Here is a 10,267-nt window from a genome sequence, read left to right on the forward strand (position 1 = left end):
ACTGACGATCTCGTCGACGTAGTCGAGTATCAACTTGAACTGCTAGATCAATCAATTTATCCACCCCAATGGGTAATTGTAAAGCGTAGATCTCGTCCTTGATGTATTCAGAAAGTCTGTAAAAACATGTCCCATTGGGCTTCGACATTCCTGCCACACTCAGCAGCCAACGAAAATCAATAGAATAGTCTGTTACTGTTCATTCCCCTTGTCTTAGTTCTGTGAGAAGACGTGCCGCGTCTTGGCCAGAAGCAGCACAATCAAAAACTTTTCTGAGTTCGTTAGGAAAGGCTTGCAAGGATGCACAACACGGGAGTCTCTGCTCTGAAGACGAGCGTCGCTCTTGACCAATACAGTACATCATGCAATTCTGCCGCACTTGCTGGATCCATCATATGGGGTCGGTTTGTTCTGTCACAAGGATGATTCATAGATCAAAATGCAAGTAAGTTACAGTTTTTCTCAATTGTTTACACACAAACTCTACACAAATGCTGTCCCACTATCCAGTGAGACAGCCTCTGCTTTGAGAGAGCCCTTTCCTTCTGGCTCCCACCATAACAGACAAAGAGCTGGTCTGTGGTCCTGAAACACCGCGTTCTGTCTACGTAAGCCCGGAGAGCACGTACTGGACAGAGCAGTGCCAAGGCTGGGTCTGCCTCCTCCAGGGGCAGTGCTTGCAGGTTCACCACCCGGTCCCGGAAGGGAGTGGTAGGACCCTTGGGCACATATCCAGGCCGGGATCTCAAGATCACGTGACAATAGGCCGGCCCGAACTCCAGGCACGCTTTGTCAACGGAGAATGCGTGCAGGTCCCCTACCTTCTTGATTGAGGCCAGTGCTTCATGATCTGCGGCAATGGCAGCCACATAGACCTTTAGGGTGGAGGAAGACAGCCTTCGCTCCAACCCCTCTTGCAGGAAGGAAAGCACGACACTGATTGAGCTTCTCCGGGGGTCTTCTCTTCAATGAATAGAGGTGTCTGGTGGACAACGCTCTAGCGGAAGTGATGGTAGCCGCCACCACAGGTGACAGGGTACTCAAACCTGCCTCGTCCCATCCAGGAGCCACACGTGTAGCCTCCACAGATCGGGATGAGGGTGCCACAGGGTGCCCCGTCTCTGAGAAAGGAGGTCCTGTCTCAGAGGAATTGGCCAAGGAGGTGCTGTCGCGAGGAGTATCAGTTCGGAGAACCAGGTCTTGGTGGGCCAGTATGGAGCGACCAACAAGACCTGCTCCTCGTCCTCCTTGATCTTGCACAGAGTACGTGCGAGAAGGCTCACTGGGGAAAACGCATACTTGCCTGTCCGTGAGCCGAAGAGCTTCCTCTGGTGGAAGAAGCAGATCGGGTAACGGATGCGGGGACTCTCACAGTAAGATCATTGAGTCTCTATCTCAGTGTTGCCATGGTCATGTTCCCACAGAAGGAACATGAGTCATCCACGAGCGCTGCTCTAGCGTGCTCAAAGCCCAGACACACAAAACAGCACTCGTGCCCATCAGAGGAAGACAAATATCGAACGCAACCAGAAGAACACGGGCGAACCATCTTTAAAAAGTCGTGCCACGTGCAGTTCTTTCAGAGGAGAGGAGGAAATTTACTCTGCAGCGCTGAGGCGACCAGAGAGAAACACACAGTCTGGCAGACCACTGCACAGATCGCAGGCAATGTAGAATCTCGCTGGGTACCGCCGTCACACCAACACTGGAGAGGACGCTCGTCTCGAAGAGTTGAAACTCAGGATAAATAGCTTGTGGAGTGAAGAGTTCTCTTGGCTCCGAAGCGAAAACATACTGTGGTTGCGTCCGCTTCCACCTTTTATACTCACGAGGTGGGGCAGAGATACGCTATGCAAATTCCGCAGACCCATGGCATTTTCCTGCCATTGGCTCGTTTTTTAATACTCGAAGAGGATTGGCTTTCTATGTGAAACAACCATTCTCCGTCATCCGACGTAACTCGGAGTGACTACGAAAGGGAATGTCTGCCTTATCATCCGTAATTCAGTTTGCATATAAGATCCACACAGAATTTGTGTGCAGTAATACTATGTGAAATAGCACTCACTGATTGTAATAATTGTAAGTTATAATTATAATAAAATTACCTTTACACAACTATGTGGCCTTTTTAACATTGTACATGTACATGATCCCATGGTATATTTGGTTTACTGTTTGAGTATGGTGCCAATTTTATTGTTATCACCAAACATTTTACATATTCTCAGTATCTCGACATATCTTTAAGTCTGGTTTGAGACCCAACCTTAGATTATCCAACTTCTCTGGTACCGACTCGACTTTGGTTTCGGTGTCGACTCGGACTCGAGTGAGCTGGTCTCGACTACAACACTAGTTGATGTGGATGTTCTCCATCATGATTTAAAAGGGATCCAAAGAGCATCTTGTGCTTCAAAAGGAAGCAAGAACATCTGACCTTTTGTTCAAAGTTCACACACTCTTACTTCTTCAACTTTTTAAAAATTTTTTATCTTGATTTAGAGATTTTCAGTTTATAGACTGCACTGCTTTTTCTTTGACTGGTCTCCTGTTTCTTTGCCACGTGATCAACTAATGGTACAAATTCAATTTTTGCATGCACAAAATATTGGCAGCATTTGCTTACATTCTAATGATCGCAGCACTAACATCACAGTCTCTTTACTCATTATATTATTACCATAAAACTGCCAAGCCATGCTGTCATTACATGTAAATTATGTGAAGGACTGTGACCCTCTACCTCAGTCTGTGTTTGGTTGTTCTTTCTGGCCATTAGCCACATGTGCCATCTGTTCATAACAATATAATCACTTCTAGATTAAACCCCCTGCATCTTCTTCCTGCAGCACACAGGCATTTGTCCTTGTTCTGTTGCACTAAATTTACCACTATTATTTCCTCCAGATAACATTCAGGTGTAATATTTGTGTCGGTTGGAGACAGTCAGGCATCACCCATGCCCTCCCTTCCCACTACTAGTCTTGCATTCCATTCACCTATATATATATATATATATATACTGTATATATATATATATATATATATATATATATATATATGAAGAGTTCAGATGCAAAAGCCTCTAAGTGCCATTTGAAATTTTCTTCTAGAATGATCATTTTTATCAAGCTTGTGTATTTAAGTTCAGTGATTTCACTTAAATGGCAATGAAGATTACCTCTTAATTGTTATTTAAGTGAAATTACTTAACTTAAATATACAAGTTTGATAAAAAATCATCATTAAAGAAGAAAATTTCAAATGGCATTTAGAGGCTTTTGCATCTGAACTCTTCATATATATATATATATATATATATATATATATACGTATACTTTTTTAGGAAGCCATAGAGCATACATTCTTCTTCAAGTTGATCTAAAGTGGGTCTAAAGTTATTTCAATGCTTGCTCAGACTTAAAACTTACAGGATGTATGATAATATTTTTAATTATTTATTATATAGATAATTATTTTTATTTTATTCATGTGAATGTTTACTTTATTTACTTAATTAAATCACATATGCTTTGTAACCATGCCTTTATTCTTTTACAACTAGATGTCCTCATCTGAAATTCATGAACAGAGGTCAGGGTTTCTTTATTGTATTATTTGTATGACCCATTTAAAAGGCATGCCAGTAGATGACGTCCATTCAAGTCCCACTCATATGTTAATTTGATCTGGAAGTCTGGATTTACAATAACTTGAGGTTCAGTATTTGAATAAAATGTTCCCTTTCGTAGTCACTTCGAGTTACGTCAGAAGTGACGGAGATTGGGGGTTTCGCATAGAAAGCCAATCCTCTTCGAGTATTTAAAAACGAGCCAATGGCATGCAATGCCTTGGGGCTGCGGAAATTTGCATAGCGTACTCCGCCCTACTCCGTGAGTATAAAAGGAGGAAGTGAACGCAACCGCAGTATGTTTTCGCTTCGGAGCCAAGAGAACCTCTTCACTCCTGGAAGCTATTACAAGACTCTTCGAGACGAGCGTCCTCTTCAGTGTTGGTGTGACGGCGGTACCCAGCGAGTTTCTGCATTGCCTGCGATCTGTGCAGTGGTCTGCCAGACTTTGCGCTTCTCCCTGGTCGCTTCAGCGCTGAAAGAGTGAATTTCCTCCTCTCTGTAAAAGAGCTACACGCGGCACGTCTTTTTAAAGACGGTTCGCCCGTGTTCTTCTGGATGCGGTCGATTTCTGTCGTCATCTGATGGTCGCGATCGCTGCTCTGTATGCCTGGGCATTCAGCATGCAGCAGCAGCGTTCGTGTTTGACTCATGTTCCTGCTATGGGGACATGACCATCTCCACACTGAGGTTAAAAAATATATATATATATATATATATATATATATAAAAAAAAATCTCACTAGAGTGAGAGTCCCGGTCCCCCTTACTCGATCGGCTTCCTTCACGAAAAGGGGCCCGTCGACCGGGGACCCGGCGAATTAACGGTGACGGTGTGGCATAAAGCCCCGACGATTTCTCGGGCCACACCTCCCGCCTCAGTGCGTGAGCCAGCGAGCGTTAGTTCGATTCAGTCGGCTGCCTCTTCAGTGGTACCGGCTGCTTCGAGCAGCGCTCCAGATGATGATGTGATGTCGATCGCAGCATCACTAGGCGGGCTACAGTCCTCGGGAGATGAGGATGCGGCTGCACTGCCCCCTTCGGGAGAGCCAGCGCTGCCCGTGTCGGATCCCGAGCTGACGGCATGCTGTCTCGAGCCGCTGGGAGTATTGGGTTAGAGTGGCATCCTCCATTCTCCCCCGATCTCTCACGGAGGGATAATTGGTTTTTGGACAAAGCTGCCGCCGCGAGGCCACGGCCAACTCCATTGCCTTTTTTCCCCGAGCTGCATGCTGAGTTATCGCGCTCTCGGGGGACTCCTCTGTCCACTCGAGAGCGCGATCTCTCCCCCGCCTTTCCCCCCTTTGATGGGGGGGCCGCCCGTGGGTACACTGGGATGCCCCCGCTGGAGCGCTCTGTTGCGATACAGCTGTGTCCACAGAGCGCCTCCTCCCGTGGTCCTCCTAAGCACCCATCCAAAGCCTGTAGGTTCTCGTCTGCCATGGCGGCGCGTTCCTATAGAGCGGCGGGACGGGCGGCCTCCGCTTTGCATGCGATGAGCACTATGCAAGCGCAGATGCTCAGAGATATGCTCGAGGGCGGGACTGATCCAACGGCATTCGAAGATTTGCGGTCCGCCACTGACCTTGCTTTTCAAAAGGGCAACGGAAGTGGCCGCTCGCGCCGTTGGTCGGGTGATGGCCACTAGTGTGGTCCAGGAGCGTCAACCTGGCAGACACTCGGAGCGCTGAGCGGATTCGTCTGCAGTCAAGTCGAGAACTCTTGCCCAGCAGTCTCCACTGCCCAGGAGCAGACGGAGGCAATCAAACATGTTCTGCCCCGACGACCAGCTGCTGCCTCCACCCAGTCGTCGGCACAGATGCCTCCCGCTGCTCGCCGCCGAGGACGCCGAGGACGCCCCCCCGTGGCTCCCCTCCCTCCCGCCCCGCCCCAGCAGCAGCCTTCATCCGGGCCACGGCGTGGAGGAGGCCGCCGGCAGGCGTCACAGCCCCCTCAGGCCGCACACCCCGCTAAACGCCAGGTAAGCGATGATCCTGATACGGGCTGCTCAGTGATGGAGTTGAGTTTTTCCCCAGGAGGCGGGAGCAGGCTCTTCTGAAAATCTTTCGTTTTCAGCTCCCGCTGCTCGCCCACGGGCGGGCAGCGCCCTGAGTTGGTTAAGAAAGACTTGACATCATCACTGAGCCCACAGACGGGAATGAGTGCGCTCGACGTTCCAGTGCGTCAGCCCACACATTCCTCTCTGTCTCTGAGGGCGCGGAAGGGTGCGAGTGTCGTCCACGGGCTACGCCAATCCCTTCCCCCTCTATCGCCAGACCCCCGGCAGAACAGACCCCCGTGGAACGCTCCGCCTTCCCTGGTCTCTTCTGTCGGGGAGCGGGCTTCGACGCATCCGAGCGGGGTAACCCCTGCACGCGTGCCAGTCGACCCGCCCCGCTGCCCCTCCGGGGGGACGTCTGTGTTCGAATGACCCCGTTGGTTCACTTCCTGGAAGCCTGGCTAGAGCTTCCCGGGGGATCCTGCTGGGTCATCAGAACGATCAGATTCGGCTATGCGATTCAGTTCGCACGGTCTCCTCCCCGCTTCAGGGGAGTTCGCTCCACGATGATCGGTGGCTATGCCCCAGTTTTGAGAGCGGAGGTTGCGACCCTGCTGGCGAAGGGTGCAATCGAGACGGTCCCTCCAGCCGAGGTGAGGTCCGGTTTTACAGCCCCTACTTTATTGTCCCCAAGGAAACCGGTGGGTTACGACCGATCCTGGGCCTGCGCATTTTGAACCGTTCTCTCCATCGACTACCGTTCAAAATGCTCACAGCCAAACGCATTCGCGAATGTGTTCGGTTTCAGGATTGGTCTGCAGCGTTTGACCTGAAGGACGCGTACTTTCATGCCTCCATTTTGCCTCAACGCAGACCGCTTCTTTGGTTTGCTTTCAAGGGCCAGGCATATCAGTACACGGTTCTCCCATTCGGGTTAGCTCTGTCCCCTCGCGTCTTCACGAAGACCGTCGAGGCAGCCCTTGTTCCCCTTCGCGAACACGGGGTTCGCATCCTGAATTTTTCTCGACGACTGGCTGATACTAGCACACTCTCGAGCTCAGGTTTGCGAACACAGAGACCTGGTGCACCTAGCCCGTCTGGGCCTTCGGGTCAACTGGGAAAAGAGCAACTTTGCCCCGTGCAGAGGATCTCTTTTCTCGGCATGGAGATAGACTCGGTCGCCATGTCCGCGCAGCTCACGAACGAGCGCGCGCACTCACTGCTGACTTGTCTTCGACAGTTCGAGGGCTGGAGTGCGGTTCCACTGAAACTATTTCAGAGGCTCCTGGGGCATATGGCATCCGTGGCCGCGGTGACGCCGCTCGGTTTGCTTCATATGAGACCGCTTCAGCTGTGGCTTCGCGATCGAGTCCCGAGGTGGGCATGGCATCGCGGTTCGCTCCGAGTTCCAGTGACTCCAGCGTGCCGCCGAACCTTCTTCCCGTGGTTGAACCCCAGCTTCTTACGGACCGGCGTCCCTATCCAGCGGGTTTCCAGGCATCTCGTTGTCTCCACGGATGCATCTACCACGGGTTGGGGTGCCATGTGCAATGGGCATGCAGCCACCGGTTCCTGGACAGGAGCCCAGCGCCTCATGCACATCAATTGCCTCGAGCTGCTGGCAGTACGGCTCGCCCTACACCGCTTCAGAGCGATGATCTCGGGCCAGCACGTGCTTGTCCGTTCAGACAACACTACGGCAGTAGCGTACATCAACCACCAGGGGGGTCTACGCTCGCGCCGGTTGTCGCAGCTCGCCCGCCACCTCTTGATATGGAGTCAGAAGCACCTGAGGTCCCTTCGTGCAGTATACATTCCTGGAGACCGGAACCTGGCAGCCGAAGAGCTGTCACGGGTCCGTTCCATCTCCGGCGAATGGCGACTCCATCCCCAGTCGGTCCAGCTGATTTGGGACCAGTTCGGGGAGGCACAGATAGGTCTGTTCGCCTCTCGGGACTCGTCCCACTGCGCCCAGTTTTATTCCCTGACCGGGGGTACGCTCGGCTCAGATGCGCTGGTGCACAGCTGCCCACGGGGCCCACGCAAGTTGCGTTTCCCCCAGTGAGCCTCCTTGCACGGGTGTTGTGCAAGATCAAGGAGGACGAGGAGCAGGTCTTGCTGGTAGCCCCCTACTGGCCCACCAAGACGTGGTTCTCCGAACTCATGCTCCTCGCGACAGCACCTCCTTGGCCTATTCCTCTGAGACAGGACCTACTCTCTCAGAGACAGGGCACTCTGTGGCACCCTCGTCCCGATCTTTGGAGGCTGCACGTGTGGCTCCTGGATGGGACGAGGCAGGTTTGAGTTCGCTGCCACCTGCGGTGGCGGCAACCATCACTTCCGCAAGAGCGTTGTCCTCGAGACACCTTTATGCGTTGAAGTGGAACCTCTTCGTCAATTGGTGTTCTTCTCGCGGAGAAGACCCCCGGAGATGTTCGAACGGTGTTGTGCTTTCCTTCCTGCAAGAAGGGTTGGAGCGCAGGCTGTCGCCCTCCACCCTTAAGGTTTACGTCGCGGCCATTGCCGCTTCTCATGAAGCAGTGGAAGGTAAGTTCTTAGGGAAGCACGACCTGTTCATCAGGTTCCTGAGGGGAGCGAGGAGGCTGCATCCGCCTCGTCCTCCCCTCGTACCCTCTTGGGACCTCTCGGTAGTTTAAGTGCTCTGCAGAGGCATCCCTTTGAGCCTTTGCAATCGGTAGAGTTAAAGTTTCTGTCCATGAAGACAGCACTCCTGGTTGCATTGGCCTCCATCAAGAGGGTGGGCGACCTGCACGCATTCTCTGTTGACGAAGCGTGCCTGGAGTTCGGGCCGGCTTACTCTCACGTGATCCTGAGACCCCGGCCTGGATATGTGCCCAAGGTTCCCACCACTCCCTTCTGGGACCAGGTGGTGAACCTGCAAGCGCTGCCCCTGGAGGAGGCAGACCCAGCCTTGGCACTGCTCTGTCCGGTACGTGCTCTCCGCACCTATGTCGACAGAACGCAGTGTTCAGGACCTCAGACCAGCTCTTTGTCTGTTATGGGGGGAGCCAGAAGGGAAGGGCTGTCTCAAAGCAACAGCTGTCCCACTGGATAGTGGACGCCATTGCTTTGTCTTACCAGCAGCAAGGCCGTCCGTGCCCCCTTGGTGTGAGGGCCCATTCCACTCGGAGTGTGGCCTCCTCTTGGGCTTTAGCGCACGGAGCCTCGCTAACAGACATCTGCAGAGCTGCAGGCTGGGCGACACCCAACACCTTCGCCAGATTCTATAATCTGCGAATTGAGCCGGTATCCTCTCACGTCTCGTTTCGGCCAGTTCTGGATCCGCTCAGGTGTCTTCGCTTGCTCGTCACTCCACTCCCCGGACTGGATAAGTGCGATATTTCCTCAGTTCTTCCATTGAAGTCTTGAGTCCTCCAGCACCGACGATGCGGGCACCACTGCTGTGGCTCTGGATGCTGGCTAGGTGCCTCCATGCGTACGGTTCCCCCATGGTAACCGTCTCATGTGTATTATCCACTGTAAGCCTCTCAGAGCATGTGTCTTCCCTTGGCAAGCCATCTGCCACCCCTGGAGCTGAAATCTTAGCGGCAACCTGCGGTTGGTGCTCCAGTGACTCCATATGCGTTCCTTCATGGCCATATGTGTATTCTTAAGTCCTCCCTTCGGTAGGCATCTGGTAACATGCCCCTCCCGGGATATGTTTCCCAGTGTACCTTGGTAATCCTGTGTCAAAGTAGAATCCCTAAAAAAGAGAGGAGGGGTCCAGACTTTCGCAGGGCACTGGAAGACAGCTTGAAGATGGCGTGATGGCACAGACCCCCAATCTCCGTCACTTCTGACGTAACTCGAAGTGACTACGAAAGGGAACGTCTCGGTTACGTATGTAACCCTCGTTCCCTGAGTAGGGAACGGAGACGTTACGTCTCCCTGCCACTTCTGCTGTATCGCTGGGTAGACGCCGAGTTCAGTCTTGGCTCCTCAGCGAAGACATACTGCGGTTGCGTTCACTTCCTCCTTTTATACTCACGGAGTAGGGCGGAGTACGCTATGCAAATTTCCGCAGCCCCAAGGCATTGCATGCCATTGGCTCGTTTTTAAATACTCGAAGAGGATTGGCTTTCTATGCGAAACCCCCAATCTCCGTCACTTCTGACGTAACGTCTCCGTTCCCTACTCAGGGAACGAGGGTTACATACGTAACCGAGACGTTTTCCTGAGAACTAAATAGGTTTTTCTGAATGGGATGTGTGACTAACAGGAACAGCTGTAAGAACATACCATTTTTATTATTCCTCAAAAAAAAGAGAGAGAAAGGAAATGAGTTTGACAAATTTAGCTTTCAGCTGGCATCTGATGCAAAACGAAAGCATCCACTTGCTCAGAGCCTTATTTTGATGGGATTTTTTTTAATGTTTGACTGTGACTATTGCAAGAGATTGTTATCTTTTTTCATATCTTGTTTAAATCTGTCTTTCTTGGAAAAAAAAACAAATCAACATCATTTGTGATGCAGTGATCTTTTAAGGTATTCAGATTCAAGTTATTTTTGCATATGTGTGTCAGTGTGCTCATATTTACTTTGGTTCCTGCCTTAATTCCCTATCATGTGTTGATTAGGCATCTGGCAGGCCTCATTTATTGTGGTTTTGTGC

This window comes from Pimephales promelas, chromosome 7 (genome assembly GCF_988280905.1).
Source record: "Pimephales promelas chromosome 7, fPimPro1.hap1.1, whole genome shotgun sequence".
NCBI classification, from domain to species: Eukaryota; Metazoa; Chordata; class Actinopteri; order Cypriniformes; family Leuciscidae; genus Pimephales; species Pimephales promelas.